Genomic DNA, 19715 nt, shown 5'->3' with positions numbered 1-19715 from the left:
TTGAGTGATTTAGAAGAGAATTTGATCGTTTAAGGTACCGTTACTATCAGGTTGTTTAGCCATTTTATCCTGAGAGGAAAATTCTGTAACCTCGGGTACTTGAGGAGAATTATTTCCTTAAGGACACTACGTGAATTCGAAGGACTTGGCTTATTTTGCTTCATCTATTTTTCTTAAAAAATACAGAATAACACAATTCTTTGAAAGGTCATTTTGACCTTGTGTTGAAGATGTTGGAAAACTTCATAAGTGATCTTGAAAATTCTTGAACTTATGTTGAAGTTAAATGAACTAACATATAGATTTTTGTGTACCCGAAATAACATGTATAGTCAGGGAGATCAGCCTGTTTATTCCTCTGAGAATCAGACTCAGTTTGCTATGGCTTACTATGTCATCAACTACTCTAAACTCGGCATCTGGGAGGTACATACAAAAAGTTTCATTTCAAGTTTTTGATTCGGGTTTTAACTTTAATTTTGTACACTAAATGTACATTCTGCATTAATCTTTTGAATTTAAGTCATATATATTGACAAAATACAAATTTTGCACGTCAAATATAGTAACATTGGCAATGTACATTTTATTACTTCCTCCGTTTATAAAAGAATGAACTACTATCCTTTTGGTGTATTTGACATACTCCCTCCATTTCATTTTACTTGGTCTTCATTCCAAATATATTGTTTTAAATTAGTTGTCCATTTTCATAAATCAAGAGTGTTTTATTACTTCTTTCCCATATTACCCTCTGAATTACATAACTAAAAAAAATAATAATAGTTAGATTTAGTTCCAATACATCATTAATAGAGTTAATTTTGTAAAATACACTTCTAATTAATGTTTTCTTAATGGGCTTGTCAAGTCAAAAGAGACAAGTAAAATGAAACATAGGAAGCAACTATAATTTTCGACCATATGACTCAAAAGTCGTTTTTCCTCTCTTAAATTTCGTGTCAAGTCAAAACAAGTTGTTCTTTTCGAAATGGATAGATTACTACACGTTAGGACCCGTTTAGCCATAAATAGTATTTACTATATTCCGGAATACATTCACTTTATTCCGGAATTGTATTTGGAAATTATGAAAAACACAATAAGAGGTGTTTTTCACTGTTTTTTGTTTCACTTTTTACACTTTTTAATTAATTTATTTTTTAAAAATAATTCTAAATTTTTTAACTTTCATAATATAACTCCATTTTCATTAAATTCTATTAAAAAAAATATTTTCAATTCTTATATTGTTTTTTAAAAATACATTTAAATTCTAAATATTAACTCTAAAATATTATGACCAAATACAACTCCAACTCTATTTTCAACTTCAAAAATTACAAATAAAGAGAATATATTTTTGGTTGTTATGGTCAAACGACTAATAAGTGTATAACATGACCGAAGTGTATAACATGACCGATGTAGTCGTAGGGTGTGTTTGATATGGTGAAAAATATTTTCTAATTTTTTCTTATTCAATTGATCAAAGTTTTAGAAATATTTCCTCCAGGGAATAAGTTTTAAAAAATGAGAGAAATAATTTTCCTAGTATAAATTGAAAAAACATATTCTACTGAAATTCTCAAATTATTGTGTCTTTTCCATCCTCCAGAACTCTTAATCTTCACTCTCTCATTTTCACCTCTCATAGTATTTATCTAAATTATATATTAATATTTTTAATATAGTATTTTTATTTAGGTAGCAAAGAAACAAATAAGAAAATCCACTAATTTTTCAGAAAAAAATTTCAAGAAAAAAAGTTTTCTTCGTACAGGATACATATATCCTTAAAGGTTACTTGGATTTTGTGACTAATATAATCCTTTTAAAATAAGAGAAGATTATAAATTGGTTTTAAGTACGACAGTTATTTTCTTTTTGTGGTGAGTAAATACAGTTTGTGGAGTATAGAAAAACGATATACTTAAAGGGACATATCCAGATGTTTGAGAACATAGACCACTTGTTTGACTTGTCAAATGACTATTTCTACGTTGTGATGGACTGTTTCTGTGAGAAGACTTGGAGCCACAACCCATAGTACAACATTGGGTATTTCCAACAATGTCGAGATAAGGTCCAGTGGTCTAAAGAAGAGTTAGGACCAAAGGCAAGTCTCTAGGGGTTTTGAGCTACAGGTGACAAAAAAATTTTAAAATGAGGTATAGATGACACAAGTCTTAATAATTGAGTGGAGGTGACAATTACTTAATTATGATTAAGAAAGTTTGAGAAATTTCAAAATAACCCACAAGTTTTTAAATTTACACTTTAATTTAAATGTTAGTTAATATAACGGGAAACGAAGAAAAAAAAATGTGTTTTTCTCTCTCCTCATCCGTTATTATTTTCTCTCTCTTCGCGATATTTGTTGCTAATTGTTGCTGCTGCTTTATTCATCATCTCCTCATTCATTATAATCATCTTATACTTCATTATCATCTTCATATTCTTTTTGTTGACCATTGTTGTTGTTGTTGTTGTTGTTACCGCAACTGCCGCTCTTTGACCAATTTCTTAGGTCAAATTTTATTTCGTACATCACTTTCATCTTTGGCATTTACTTTGAGAGGAGACTTTGGTAAGTCAAATTATGCTTTTTAGTTGAATTTGTCATCTGGGTAACTGCTAGTGTGCTGTTTTTGCAACAATAGCTAGCACGCAAACATGAATGCAATATAAGAGCAATCTGTTTAAACAGATCCATTATCTGTGGCACTAGATAAATGTTCTGTTGCAACAGTAGACTCATAGTGGGTTCATGATTATGGTTCTAGGTGCCCGTAATATGAATCACATAAATGGGTATTCTATTGCAACAGATTAATAATCTGTTGCACCAGATTAGTTGTCTGATTTAACAGATTAATAATCTGTTGGAACAGATAAATAATCTTTTGCACCAGATTAGTTTTCTGTTGCAACAAACAAGTAATCTATTGCACCAGACAAGTAATCTATTGCAACAGATAATTATTCTATTGCAACACATGAATAATTTGTTTCAAACAACAAAATATAACTCTTGTCACAAACCCAACAGATAACTCATATGTTGATCTCTTGTTATTGATACTGGATTCAAATTATTCTTTAATTATAGGCATGTCATTTGTTGAGAAAAAGAAATAGACAGCATGAAAATTAAATAAAAATTAAAATGTCAAATGCATCGAACATAAATTTTTTATTAAACAAAAAAAATAAAAATACATAGGTAAAAGAAAAGAAAATTCTTAATTATTATTATCATTATTATCATCATTATTATTTGTATGGTCAGCCGGCCAATCTTCAACCGGCAATAGCAGCGCCCTCCTCATCATGCGGATCTCCCGCAGCATCCTTACCCTGACGGCGGTCAACTCCCACTGCAAGTCATGAACCTCCTTCTGCAGTTCCTGGATGGCGTCTCGTAAAACAGCGACATCCCACACTGGATCAGCCATATCTAGAGAAAACGCATAAGTTGACAAAATACACACGTAAAAATAAAAGTAAAGAAAAAAAGAATTCGAACGTAATACAATGTATATTTACACAAAAATTGAAATCTTTTTTACTACAGTTCTATATTTGATTCTATATCATATATATCTCTCATTCTATATTTAATTCAAAATTATTTAATGGAATGGTTAGTTATATTAATGAGACATTTCTCCACTTTCAGGCGAAAATGAAGATAAAAAACAAGAATTGATCGTTCAAGTATTTCAAATTGAATGGAAAAATGACAGGAAGAGGGACATATAGAAAACTTATCAGAGACAGGAAAAAGTTATCAAGTCCTTGAAGAGAAAGTAGTTGAAGGTGTAACAAGAGCAAGGAATAAATAGAGTGTAGTAGAATAAACGATTGAGTAAGGAGGGACCTATTTATAGAGGATTGAACTTGAATGTTTGGCAAAAAGTTACAACTGTTCACCTCCATTTATTAATGACATTTCTTGCTTACTGTGAAAAGTTATGACTCGATTAAATTAAGCAATATTGTGATAAGTCATGACTTTTCAGCTTATTATTATTAATAACTAATTTTTTCCAGGAACCGTTTTTATAATGAGTTGTGACAACATATTATATATCTGTTGCATCAGATAACTCATCTGTGACAACAGATATTTACAAAAAATAGATAACCTATTGCATCAAATAATATATCTGTTGCAACATATAATCTATATATCTTTTTTTGAAAAAAAATTATTATCATGACATCCAAATTTTTTGACTTTTTAATAAACTGTTCACCTCCATTTATTAATGACATTCTTGATTACTGTATAAAGTTATGACTTAATTAAATTAAGCAATATTACGATAAGTAATGACTTTCCAGGAACCATTTTTATACTGAGTTGTGACAACAGATTATATATCTGTTGCATCAGATAACTCATCTGTGACAACAAATATATCATCTGTTACAACAAATAGATAACCTGTTATATCTGATAATATATCTATTGCAACATATAATCTATATATCTTTTTTTAAAAAAATTATCTTCGTGACATCCAATTTTTTTGAATTTTTAATTATATAAATTAACAAAATAAATTTAAAGGCGCAACTATTCACCTCCATTTATTAATGACATTCTTGATTACTGTAAAAAGTTATGACTTAATTAAATTAAGTAATATTGTGATAAGTCATGACTTTTCAGGTTATTATTAATAATAATTAGTTCTTTTCAGAAACCATTTTTATACTGAGTTGTGACAAGAGATTATATATCTATTGCATCAGATAACTTATCTGTGACAATAGATATCATCCGTTGCAACAATAGATAACCTGTTGCATCAGATAATATATCTGTTGCAATAATTAATCTATCTTATTTAAAAAAAATTATCATCATATCATTAATCCAAATTTGCTGACCTTTTTTATAATATAAATTAATAAAACAGGTTTAAAAACAAGAATATTTTTTATGAGATTTTTACGGTTTAAATTGTGTTTTATCATTTATTTCCTTATTGTTTTCTGTGAAAAGAAATGACTTAATTAAATCAAGCTGGTGAATTTTTTATTATTGTGATAAGTCATGACTTTTCAGCTTCTTTTAATTATAATAATTAATTCTTAAATTTAAATAACCTTTTTCTCAATTTAAAAATCGAAGACACCTGGTTTTCAATAACCGTTTCTTTAATAAAATAATAACCATTATTTTTATTGAGTTACGGAAATAGATTGTATATTTGTTGCATCAAATAACCCATTTGTTGCAACATATATACCATCTGTTGCACCAAATCGACCATCTATTTTAGGAGCTTTTTTATTTCTCCTAACAACTCATTATCAGTCGCAACAGATGAAAAATTTGATGCATCAGCAGTGTTGTTTGTTTTTGTTTGTTGAATGTGTTTAGACAAAAAGTCACAGTCATGACTATTCACCTTTTCCTTAACAATCATCTTATAATCCAATGATGCAACTTCTTTTTAAACTAAATAATCTTTCTTTTACGGTTATAAATTGTGTATATCATTTAGTTCCTTATTATTTATTAATGAATCATTTTTAGGAGAATCATGACTTTCACCACCCATCCTTTGTTGCCACAAGTGCTCAATCCCTACCTCCAACCGTTAAAATATTGAGAATATGGAATAAATAGAATGATAATTAAATATTAAATAAGAATTAAAAATTCAAATCGACCAAACCAAACCAATACATAAACTAAAATGATAAATATTATTATTATTATTATTATTATTATTATTATTATCATTATTATTATTATTATTATTATTATTATTACTATTATTATTGTCAACCGGATAATTTTCATCTGGTAGGAGAAGGGCAGCCCTCCTCGGCCTTGCTCCAAAGTCGGCCAAATCCCTCTGGAGGTCATCAAATTGCCTTTGAAGTTTCCGCAAGGACTCAATATGAATCTTGTACGAGTCTGGATCAACCATATTTGTATTGTAAGTGTAGTAGAATGAAAGGGTGAGAGAGAGTAAAGAAACAAAGGCGAGGGACCTATTTATAAATGATTGAATTGGAAGGAGTGACTTAGTCAAACAAAAAGCCACGATTGTTCATATCTCCCTTAAATAAAACTGGTGACTTTTTGAATGTATAAATTAAAAAAATGGATCTAAATACAATATTTTATCTTTTTATTATATTTCGGAAAGAAAAGAAAATTGCTTTAAAATAAATCTAACAGATGGGTAATCTGTTGTAAAATTTAATCTATCTATTAGATAACTTACAACATATTGACAATCTGTTGCAACAGATAGATATATCAATTTGCTTTTCTAATAGATGTGGTGTTTGTTACAACTTGCTAGTCATCTGTTTATTCAATTTAAGTCCTAGATGGGCTAGGAAGAATAAGGCACGTGTAGATGGATCCACTATCATATGTGTGTGAGTTAAGAAGTATTACTGATAAGGTCACCAAGACAACACACACAAAGTACAATATTTTTGTAATGCAGTTTTTAACCGATTAAACAAGAACATTTGTTCCAACATCATCAGCAATAAAGAAGCAACATCCTTTTTTCCAACACCATCAATAACACCACACCACTACTTCCAACAACGCCAACCCCAACAACAACATCAATAACAGCATAAACAACAAAGAAACAAATAAAATACATACTAAAAAAATAATACTGCCAACAAGGCTTTTAAACTTCTCCCAACAGAATACTTTTTTTGCATACTGTAATAAAAATTCTCAGTTTATTTATTCAACACTTAAAAGTTCCTTCAAAAATTTTAAATAAATATCATATGGGTAAATGGTAATTAAATAAAAAAATAGATGTAAATAACTTGCAAAGAAGAAGACGAGAATGAAAGAGCAATACTGAACCATACCTTAGCATTAAAAGGGGATCAAAATAATAATTTCAGTCTAGGAAAGATATAGATCAGATTAGATCTGAAAGGATATTTATGAGAAAGAGAAGAGAAAAGAGAGAAGATAGAAAAAAGGCTATGAAACCCTAAGATAAAGAGGAGAGAAAGAAAAAGATGAGAGATGAATAAAATAAATTTAGGACTAAAGTTGAGAAGATGAGATAATTCTAGATGTATCGTATATGTAGACATGGGTTTCAATATTCGTTAATTACTATAATTAATATTCGTTAATTATTTGAGGGGCACGAGAAAGACTTAGTTTAGTTACAATGAAAACACAAGATAAGACTACTCAATGAACACATTTTTGAGTTATCCAAGAAAAAAAAACTCTTCATTTTTTACCGCATCTTTTAGTACTTACTACTTTATCTACTCGGATAGAAGTTTGCTTTAACATTGAAAGAAAAAAAATTCAAACAGATATGTCATCTGTTATAATAGATAGCAATATCTATTTAAAAATCCTAACAACACAGTCATCTGTTACAACAGATACAAATATCTATTTAAAAAACCTTTTCCATTTTGATAATTAAATATGTCAACTGTTACAATAGATTTCAATATCTGTTTAAATATCCCAATATCTTAGTCATCTGTGACAACAGATAAAAATGTCCATTTGATAATTAAATATCTGTTGGTATCTGTTCTAACAGATGACTAGTGAAATTGAAAAGACAAGATAAGACTACTCAATGAACACATTATTGAGTTATCCAAGAAAAAAAAACTCTTCATTTTTACCGCATTTTGTAGTACTTACTTTTACTAGTAACTCTTACTCAGACAGAAGCTTACTTTAAAATTGAAAGAAAAAATAATTTTCAAACAGATATATCATCTATTACAAAAAATACCAATATCTATTTGAAAATTTCCAACAGCTCAGTCATTTATCACAACAAATTCAAATGTCTATTTGATAATTAAATCATATATGTCATCTATTGCAACAGATATGAATATCTATTAGAAATTGTGTTCATCCCGACATGGGTCGTCGATCAATCACTCTAAGTTGAAATAAGCTCTTATTAACTTAATGTTGGGATTAACATTACCTATATTAATTTAGGCGGAAGTATGGACGAATGAATGAGCTCATAGGGTCAACTAAAACTTCAACTAAGTCTTTACAATTAGCATTGGTATTGCATTCATCCTGACCTGGGTCGTCGATCGATCTCATTAACTCAATATTGGGATTAATATTACCTATATTGATTTAGGTGGAACTAGGGATAAATAAATAAGCTCATAGTGTCAATTACAACTTTAACTAAGTCTTTGCAATTGGCGTTGGTATTGCGTTCATCCCGACCCGGGTCATCGATCGATCTCATTAACTTAATATTAGAATTAATATTACCTACATTGATTTAGGTGGAACTAAGGATGAGTGAATGAGCTCATAGGGTCAACTACAACTTTAACTGAGTCTTTGCAATTGGCATTGGTATTGCATTCATCCCAACCCGGGTCGTTGATCGATTTCATTAACTTAATATTGGGATTAACATTACCTACATTGATTTAGGTGTAACTAGAGATGAATAAATGAGCTCATAGGGTCAACTACTTTGCAATTAGCATTAGTATTGCGTTCATCCCGACCTGGGTCATCGATCGATCTCATTAACTTAATGTTTGGATTAACATTACCTACATTTATTTAAGTGGAACTAGGGATGAATGAATGATCCCATAGGGTCAACTACAACTTCAACTTAGTCTTTCTAATTGGCATTGGTATTGCGTTCATCCCGACCCGGGTTGTCGATCGATCTCATGAACTTATATTAGGAATAATATTACCTACATTAATTTAGGTGGAACTAGGAATGAATAAATGAGCTCATAGGGTTAACTACAACTTCAACTTATCTTTGCAATTGGTGTTGGTATTGCGTTCATCCCGACCTGGGTCATCGATCGATCACACTGAGTTGAAAATCGCTCTCATTAATTTAATGTTTTAAAAACTAGTATATCTTTTGAAATTTTAAAAAATAATTAAGAACAATTTGGACCAACTTAACAATTTCAAAACTTGTCGTTCGTTTCCAAAATTACAAATCAACCCATACAAATCATCCATTTGTGGAAAAAACTTTTTCTCATTTCAAATCTCAAGTTGTCGCTCCTCTCTCTCTCTCTATCTCAACAATAAAGACAACAACTACTCAACATATTGCTCAACTCTTTAAAACAGATTGATTTTATTCTCATTTCCAACCACATAGTTATTATTTTCGACTTCATTCTCACTTGTATCCATCGTTTTCTCTGTCTTCACAGGTAACAGAGTTCAAAAAGAGTTCTGCATTTGTTCCTTATTCAAAAAAATTAGGGCTTTTTAGTTAATGATGAAAAAGAAGATTTTTAGTTGTATTATTTGTGAGAATGGGTTAACAATTTTATGTTTTAATGCTAAAAAATAGGAAGCACCCGAGAAAAACCTATTTTTTGTCTCAGTATTTTGTTGACTATCGTGGTATTGTTGGATGGTATTTGTGGTATTGTTGGTGGATGTTGTTATTGGTGTTGGTATTTGTGCTTTTGGTGGTGGTGTCGGTGGTCTTAGTGTTGGTATTGGTGGCATTGATTGTGGTGTTGGTGGTCCATCTGTTGCAACAGGTGGAATATCTATTGGGATATATTAAATAGGTCTTCAAACAGATTCTCCATTTGTTCCAACTGATGGCTTGGAGTATTTTTTTTGTAATGTGGCGTAGAATAATTTTATAAAATTTGTCTTTGCTTTTTTAAAAAAAATTATGCACACATCAAATGCAATATATTTTTTGTTTTTCTATTGTTTGTAGTAAAAAGATGTCTCCCAAAAGAAAAGAAATGAAAGTGGATCAACTTCTGACCACCCAACAAAAATGGCTAGAGTACAGATAGATTCGGAGGAACTTCCTGAACAATCTCAATCGGAGCAAAATGAAGCCGAGGAAAGTGATAAATCCTCCTTACAAATGGGGCGTGAAATAATATCGAAATCCTAGCATAATTTTGTCAAAACCATTAGTATCGACAGGTTTCGAGTTGTGATACCGATGGATAGCCCTGACAAAGTAACTGGTGGTCTTGTACTTAAATGTCAGTTGGGGAAACGTTTTAATGAATTAAGGATAATTATGAGGAATGAAAACATAGACGGGCTTTTTAACAAGAGCTATTTTGCATACTTTCTCGAGCTGCCTAAGGACTGCACTCTTCGTTTCCCAATGAGCATGGTATATGGTCTTCTCAAGCGCAGGATCAAGTACGTGGGAGATGATAAAGATCTGAAGGAGGGTGAAAAAAAAGATGGATGAAATCTTGATCAACTACTATGGCATGACGGTTTGTTTTGGGTTGAAAGAGTTTGCTATAGTGACGGGCTTGAGATGCGATCGTCTAGAAGAACCTCTCATCAAGAAAACACCCCCACAAAGGGTCCACCAAATGCAAGGGAAAAAAGATGGGTTATTGGGCATTGTTGGACGTAGTAGCTACAAAACAACAGATTTAATGGCAGATCTCGAGGATAAAGACATACCAAAGCACTGCAGGGAGAAATTATGCTTAGTTTGGTTTGTCCATTTTATTTTATTGGCAAGAGACGCCAGAAAAGTCATAGAAGATTATTTGTTGGCGCTTGCTGATGATTTTGACAAATTCAACGACAATCCTTGGGGATATGACAGCTACTACTTGACTGTCGAATATTTACTGACAGAGCTATCCACAGGGACGATCACATTATACGATTTTTCCTAGGATTTCATGGTCAAATTGATCACTATTTTTACTCATCCATTAACATGTAATGACTATATACTTATTATGGAATTTTTTTTGCTTGCTTCATGTTTATATTTTTTAGGCTTGGGCATGTAAAGTTATTCCTCCCCTATAAAAGCAGTTCAAGGATTACCCAGATGAGGTTTCTCATCCAAGGATCCTTAGGTGGTTGGCGGCTGCAAAGGGAGGCAAAAAAAATATTAAGGAGCAGGACGCTGATCTATTTAATCCTCCAGATGATGCAGTATGTCTTCTTTCAACTAAAATAATTTGCCTCAAAGAAAGATATTAAAACAAATGTTTCATCTGTTGCAACAGTGGTTCATCTGTTGCAATAGATTACCCGTCAAATGTATCTGGTGTAATAGATAGGTAATCTATTATGATAGATGATCCATATTTTACAACAGATTAACCATCTGTTTCTCTGGTTCTCTGAATCCGACTCAACGTATAACCTATCTGATGAAAATTATGCAACAGATTTATAATCTGATGTAATATATTATCAATCTGTTGCGACATACAGATCAGTTGTTGCGGTAGCTAGATCATCTGTTTCATAAGTTGGTTGTGTTAACATCCATGTAACCTAACTGCCTATAAATTATTGTTATATGATTTAAATGTCTCTTGTCTTTTTTTATAGATTGTTCATCCTTGGATCGTGCCTACCAATAATGAGCTGGGGATGACTTTTTTCTTACTCTGGGTCTTGTTGACACAAAAGAAGACCCAATGGTGGAGTTAATAAAGAAGGAATTAGCTGGACCAACATCTATAAGAAGAGCAGTTAGGCAAGGTCTGCCAAATGTTAAAGCTCTTCACGACCAACCTCAAACTGCAACAGATCTGGGTGCTTCTTCTAGGGTGTTGCTAGTGGATTTATTTATGATGGTGGCATCCATCCTACTACTGCGACTGCTGCTATTCGTGATTATGAGCATGCTCAGCAAAAAATAAATACTTTTGAAAACACCCCTTGCACAGGTCCCTCTCACCCCTACACCGGTCCTTTTCACCTTTACAATAATCCATCTTTCCCCTCCTCACCCTCATGTTCTCATTGCAAATATAAAGTGTGCAAGGACAGAGAGGATAAACTTTTTGAAAAGCTAGAGGCTATTGCTAAAGCTGCTGAGGAGTTTAAATCCAGCAGGGTGTCATACCATCCAATGAGGTGAGGGAGCCATGCACTTCTATAGTGGCGGTTAGGAGAAAGAGAAGAAAAATTAGACAAATTCTCTCAGTTATGAAAACAGCAAAAATTGAAACTCCTCTCGCTCCAAGAGTTGTTGAAGGTTAGGGGTTGCTGAAGAAGGTGGACATATTCGCGGTGCTTGGCAAGGAGAAGGAGGAGGAACTGCAACAAATCATCAATGGCAGGAGAAAGGTTCAAAAAGAATACACCATGCATTCATTTACCGCCAAAGACTTTAAGAATATGACACATATGCATGTGTGGTATGAGGACTATGTAAGTTTACTTTTGCTAACCTAGCCTTTTAATCTACTCCCTAAAGAAGAATCTACACAGCAGATGTGTAATCTATTGCAACAGCTTGATATTCTATTGCAACATAATACACATCTATTGCATGAGTTGTGTTGGCTGGGTAATCTGTGAACTGATTCAGAGAACCCTCTGCATCAGATTCTGTCCACTATGTTTTAATTCTTTAGAATTACTAACCTATTTAAATTAATTGGTTTTTTATACTACAGTATGTTAATAAAATTCTCTGCCTCATGAGGGGCAGGTAATTAGCGTACCCGGATGCTTATGATGCTGCCGATAGGATAATGGGCCTCAATTTCTACAATAATTTCAAGGATAGGTACGTTGATCTCCATAAGCAAGCTGATTTCGATAGCCCGGGACTTGATCAGTTAGTTTCTATATTCCAAGGGATGAAGAAGCAATTAAATATGTTAGATGAAAGAGACCATATCCACACGGCAAGAGCTAGACCAAGGCAAAGAGAATCCTTGCAGTCATGAATGTGGAAGTCAAACATTTTCTCACTGTTGAGATACTACTCTACGATGGAAAGATTAAGGTTTATGACTGCAACTTAACTATTTTCAGCGAGGACAAGTTTTTAGCCCACATGCAGCCACTCTTGAAGTTATTGCCCAAGTTGTTGATGTGGAGTAAGCGGATGGATCATTTGTCGGCTGAAGTCTTGACAAAGGAATCATGGGATTTTGAAATTCAAAATAAAAACATCGAACTCCAGAGAAATAGAATCGGTGCAGCATGCGTCGTACTCTCTTGCATACATCGAGTGTTTGCTGACCGGCATAGAAATGATCGATATGTGCGGCACCATTGTGGGAAAGATACAATGGGTCTGGGTTTATGGAGTACTAACTAAATGGTTGGAGCCCGTGTATAAATAAGAAAATGTACAAAGACGGAGACGAACATGATAATAATTTTTTATTTCAAGCCACCTCACTTTACATATAGTGGCAATAATTTTTATGTCTGTTGATAGTTAAATTTTTATAATGCAATAGATAGTATATCTGTTGTAACATATATAATACCTGTTGTGACAGATTGATTATCTGTTGTAGTAGGTTGGTCTTCTGTTGCATTAATAGATATTTTTTGATCTGTTTATTGCAACAGATATATTATCTGTTGCAGCATATAATCTATCTATTGCAACTGATAGATAACCTGTTGCAATAAATCAAAAAAGTAGGAAGACCTATTATATAATTTTCAGCAAATGACCTAACTAAATGGTTGGAGCCCGTGTATAAAGAAGAATATGTACAAAGATAGAAACGAACACGATAACAATTTTTTATTTCAAGCCACCTCACTTTACATGTAGTGGCAATAATTTCTCTATCTGGCAAAAGTTGTTTTTTTATAATATAACAGGTTATATATATATTGTAATAGATAGTATATCTGTTGTGTCAGAGATAGTACCTGTTGTGACAAATTGATTATCAGTTGGAATAGGTTGGTCATCTGTTGCATTATGCAGATGTTCCCAGTCTGTCTGTCGCAACAGATATACAATCTGTGGTAATATATAATCTATCTGTTAAAATTGATCGGTAATCTGTTGGAGCAAATAAAAAAGAGGAAGACCTGTTATATAATTTCCAGCAGATAACTTACGCGTTGTATCTCATGTTGCAACATATGTCTAAATTTGTTTGATAAGATATGTCGTCTGTTGCAGCAGATGTATTATCTGTTGCGATATTTGAATCTAGTATTCTATTTCAATTATCATGTTCAAAACTAAGGATTAAATTATATTCATAGACAGCATAAAATAAATCAAAGTCTTCGGAAATTACATGAAATAAATAAAATGTAAAAAGATCATTATGGGCATAAATGATCTACTCTACAAATAAATCAACAAGTTAAACCAAGGAGGATAATGTATTACATTGATGGACTCAAGCTATAAATATCTAATCAATATGGACAAGTTGTTCTTCATCCAGTATTATCGAATTCGGTTTTGGTCGTCGTGGATTTTTAGTGTCGCTTGTGTACGGCTTCTGAGCTTTCGCTTCTCCGTATTTCCATAAAAGAGCAGCATATCTTTTGTGGAGTAATCCGGCATCAAGTCCACCATTTGGTACTATCCATCCCTCAAATACTCGGCGTAAGCGACAACAAATGGACCGTAATTCCTACATTTCAAAAAAAATAGATAATTCATATCTTGCAGTTCATGCAAGCGTTGTAAAATTTATGAAATAAAACTAAATCATGACACTTATACTTACAGGCTGCCAATGGTTTGTTGAGAAATTCCTTCAACATATTGTACATCAAATGAATTACCCATTTTATCCCGATATGTTTCAATTGTCGACCAATCAGTACAAACCTTTTGGTCCAAAAAGCCACTCATATCAAGGTAAGTAGGTAATATTTTGGCCAACTTTTGTATCTCAGACGAATGCCCAGAACATCTCTTTTGCGATATCGAGTCATAAACTCAGATGTGCCTCTTTTTTAGAACGACGACAGTCAAACCCCAATGAAATTCATCACCATAATTGATTGGGATGTACACTTCATCGACCAAATCCCAAGGTAAGCCAGCCGGAATGCTAAAATCTTTGTTGATGTTGATTAAGTATTCCTCCTTTCGGGAAACTTCCAGTTGTTGTTGACAATACCTATCATAGGCATTATTGATGTAAACTTTGTTCAAATAATTGTCTGTCGTGTATCTGTATTATTCTTGTATTTGCAACTTGGCATTTTTTGGAGGTAGTAAAAATGACATCGATGTTCTGCGCATATTATCAAATATTTTGGATTACGTGACAAAAAAATTAATACACAGATACAATTAAATAAAGTATTAATTAATAGTAATATGTATGGCATTTAAACCTCATCATTCCAGCAAGTTTGGGGCTGTGACATCAAATAGAACCAATTCTTCGTTCTAGAATATGCAACAATAAAGTCGAACATATCAAAAATAAGACTCGATTTGTTCACTTTGTAGCGTTTGTCATTTTTTTTCTACATGATGATTTATATGTGTTAATGTCACGTGCTTACAACAAGAATCGTATAAACCAATATCTTTTAAAATTAATTTATGTACCCGCCAGCATGATGCTTTAACAGCCCATCGGCAATCTATTCTGAATAGTTGTTGATCAACTATGTTAGTTTTTTTGAAGCCTCGTCCGAGATATTGAACCCTTTAAATGGGTAATTCTTTCATTCTCCTGAACTGACAGACTCCACTTTTTCTTCTTCTTTGGAAGCAATTGATGGATTATAAACTGTGATATTATGGTCTTCAGCAGTGGATTCTACTGTGATATCCACCTGAAAATCCATAATTGTCAATTCTAATTACAGATATACAATAGATTGTCCATCTGTAGCAACAGATGATCCTTATGTTGTAACAGATGGATCATCTGTTGTGATGAATTCAAACAGGTAAATCAGAGCAGTACAATAATTTTGAACAAATGATCCATCTGTTGTAATAGAAGATTCATCTGTTGCAATAGATAACACATCTGATGCAACAGGTTAGACAACAGTTGCAATGAATATATATATCTGTTTGATAATTTTTAGCAGATGTATCATCTATTTAAAACAGATATGTGCATGTTTGTTTGTTGGAACAGGTGTTGTACATTCACCTTCTTCAGCTTATGTTGCTCTTCTGTGGCCCTTGCACACTAAACATCGGTGCAAGACAAAGACAGGCATTGCAATTTTTCTTTTTTTGATGCTTGATGATGCCTTGGAAGTATCTTTCCTTATCCTCTTAGACGTTTTGATTTCTAGTGGAGTGTATGACTATGAAATCCTCTTTGATGGCATGACACCCTCTCTTAGATGTTATTTTCTTTACAGAAGCAGTTAGTGCATTAATAGCATTAATTACTCCATCGTGTTTCGCCTTGCAGTCTTGATATTTGCATGCAGAACATTCGCTAAATGTGGCAAAATCTATACAACTAGTATGATCATAATCATAATGGCTTTTTGTTTCAAAAACGGTAAGAGGAGCATCATTAGCCCCAACAGCAGCACCACTACCACTACCACTACCACTACCATCGTCAACAGCAACAAGCCCACCCTCCAAAATTATTTTTCTTGTGATGGTTGTGCTCCAAACAATTCTATTTTTATTCCATCAACGACCTTAGGGTCTGGTAAAGTTTGCACAGATCGTAAAGTAAGAAAAAATGGCCTCTTAAACTCTCGGTTGGTCGGAACAAGCAACAGATAGACAATCTAAAATAAATCAGTACATATATTAGAATGATGATGAAATCATTTTAAATAATCATTAATTAAAACAAAAATTTGATTAGAATTGAACTCACTGCTTCCTTGGGGGGATTGAAAAGATCAAGAAATTTTGTATTTTTTTTTGTTTTGGCCGACAACCATCTCACGATTCTTGGACAGGAAACTTCTTCCTGGTAGTTCACTTATTGTCTCAATAAGGAATGGCTTCAAATATCCAAGCCTATAACATAACTCCAATAAATCAAAAGTATTATTGAATAAAAAAATGATGAATCATATCATGATAAAAGAAATATTTACCATGAAGGCCCATGAAAAGCCATATAAGTTGACTGTCTTAGGCGTCAATGGAGTCAACAAATATTGGACAGTTATTTTGAAGCTTTCATAAGCCCAAGGATAGCTATTAAATGCCTCAAGATCCTCAGAGAGATTTATTAAATTGGGGCTTATGTTGTTGCTAACATCTCTTTCCCTAAGAATATTATGTACAAACCAGACCAAGCACAATGATTGTTTGTGCTTTTTTGAGAGTCCTTTACCTTTCAACGCTTCTATCAAATTTTTGTTTTTGAAGCTTGGACCAACAATGGACATCAGGTCCTCACGATCACTCGACTTGACTTTGCCTTTTTTGGTTGTGCGGGGTGCTTTCTTTTGGGTCAGAGTAGGTATAACTTAAGAAGGAGAAGGAAGATAACATTTTAGTCTGGTAACTATGGAAAACTCCTTCCAACCAAAACAAACAGGCATGCCACAGTAATTTATCCACACCTCATCCATCTTGTCTTTGTTTTCATACATAAACCTACGCTTAAGAAGATCGTATACTATTTTCATCTAGAAACGAGCATTTTTGTCCTCCGATAAATCAAGATATTGCCCAAAGTAGCTTTCCCTGAAATAAGCATCTAATTTTTGTTCTCGGAGTATTTTTCTGAGGGCATCAAAAGATTTTTCCATGGCTGACTTAACCACGAAATCACCCGTTAAATCTGTGGCACCATTGCACTGCATTCTCACAAGATAACGATCAATGCTAAAGGTTTTGACCAACTCTTCGGCGGAAGGGCTATTAGCATTTGGATCATCTCTTTTGAGACATTCCTCCTCCCGTGTTCATTATCTTCTGCTCCTGATTGAGATAACGCTTGTAAAGCAAGCTCAAAGAGTAGTGGATGTAGCCGAGCTACTGCACTTGTTCCTTTACTTGGACTTGATTCGATTTCTTTTCTTTTTGGAGTCATATTATCTTAAATTAATAGGAACATAAACTAGATTATAATTGATTAATCATCGTTAAAAAAGGATAATAGTAAATCTAACATGCACAACGGTAAAAAAATAGTTCCAACAGACAACACATTTGTTGCACCAGGTATGTTATCTGTTACAAAATATAACCAACCTATTACAACGGATGAGTAGACCATTGAAAACAATAAAAACAGATCTCTAATTTGTCTGACTCGAATAAAACGGATGAGTAAACCGTTGGAAATAATAAAAATAGATCACTAATATGTTGTACCAGGTATGTTATCTGATACAGCATATAACCAACCATTGCAACTAAGTAAACCATTGGAAACCATAAAATAGATCACTAGTTTGTTGCACCATCACTAGTCTGTTGCACCAGATATTTTATCTGATGCAATATATAACCAGTCTGTTGCAATGAATGAGTAATCCATTGGAAACCATAAAAACATATCACTAATTTGTTGCACCAGGTTTGTTATCTGTTGCAACATATAAATGACCTGTTGCAACGGATGAGTAATCCATTGAAAATAATAAAAACAGATCACTGATCTATTGCACCAGGTATTTTTCTGTTGCAACATACAACTGACGTATTGCAACGATGAGTAAACCTTTGGAGAGAATAAAAACAGATCACTGAACTGTTGAAACATATTGCTCATCTGTTGGATCAATATTGTTTGGATTTCTTCTAAACAGGACCATAAAACAGATCACTAATTTGTTGCATCAGGTTTGTTATCTGCTGCAACTTATAAATGACCTGTTGCAATGGATGAGTAATCCATTGGAAACAATAAAAAAAGATCACTAATCTATTGCACCAGATACTTTATCTGTTGCAACATATAACTGACCTGTTGCAACGGATGAGTAAACCTTTGGAGAGAATTAAAATAGATCACTGAATTGTTGAAACATATCACTCATCTGTTGGAAAATAAGTTATCTATTGGATCAATATTGTTTAGATTTCTTCCAAACAGAAGAGTCGTTTGTCTCAACAGATGAATGATCTGTTAGATTGTTCATCTGTTGCATTAATTTTCATACTTGCATCAAATTTTAATCTGTTGCATCAGATATTAACATCTGCTACATCAGATGTCTTCATCTGTTTCATCAGATGTCTTCATCTATTGCATCATATGTTTCATCTGTTTCAACACTATGTTTCCCAAGACAAATAACAAATCAATCCAGCAACACCAACACATCACACACACACACTAAGAACATCAACTGTGAACAAAAATCACCAACAAATTTGAATCAATAGTACGACAACAAAAAAAAGAAATGCCAGAAATTAGGGTTTTATTCAGTCCATATTTCAATACTATAAAAGTAGTTGGCTTAAGTTCCTCTGTTTCTTCATAATTTTTTACCTATGAAAAAAGAAATGGGACGACGAAGAACTCTAAATTATTGTCGCCGGAGAAGCCTTCACGTCGATTGACAGTTGAAAGTCGAAAGAAAACTCATCCGACTATTTTTCTTCGGAGATTGAAGGGAGAATTTTGCAGAACTGTTGGTTGGGAGAGAGTTGAGAGAAGCTTTCGAGAGAGAGAGATGAGAGAGACTAGTTGATTTAGATTGAAGAGGGGTGTGCGTTAGGTTGATTTGTATTTTTGAAAAGAATAGAAAGTTTTGAAAATATTAATCAACTCCACAATTAACTTAATCAAGTTTCCAAATGATGTTTGACCCTTTAAGTTGGTCAATGTCATCAATCTTTCATTCAAGACTTAAAAGACACCTTTTCTTCAATTTTCTATTTCAATGCTGGCATGTTCATATTTGAGTCCGATCTCCATACTTACGATGACCTCTTGAAGACACTTAAAGTAACTCCTCCTACCCCATTTGCTGAACAGGTAACCTTAATCTTTACATTTTATTCTCATTGTTTGCTCTTTGTCTAAATACTCTCTTC

At 32.8% G+C, this 19715-nt stretch overlaps 1 pseudogene; it reads left to right on the top strand.

Moving 5' to 3' along the window:
• The first annotated feature begins 324 nt into the window (after nt 1–324).
• LOC124895485 overlaps nt 325–19715 on the top strand; it is a 32475-nt pseudogene continuing 13084 nt past the window's right edge.

The sequence above is a fragment of the Capsicum annuum genome, unplaced genomic scaffold (genome assembly GCF_002878395.1).
Source record: "Capsicum annuum cultivar UCD-10X-F1 unplaced genomic scaffold, UCD10Xv1.1 ctg82540, whole genome shotgun sequence".
In the NCBI taxonomy this organism is placed as follows: Eukaryota; Viridiplantae; Streptophyta; class Magnoliopsida; order Solanales; family Solanaceae; genus Capsicum; species Capsicum annuum.
Note: the sequence above shows the minus strand (reverse complement) of the source record. Positions and strands in the feature narration are given on the sequence as shown.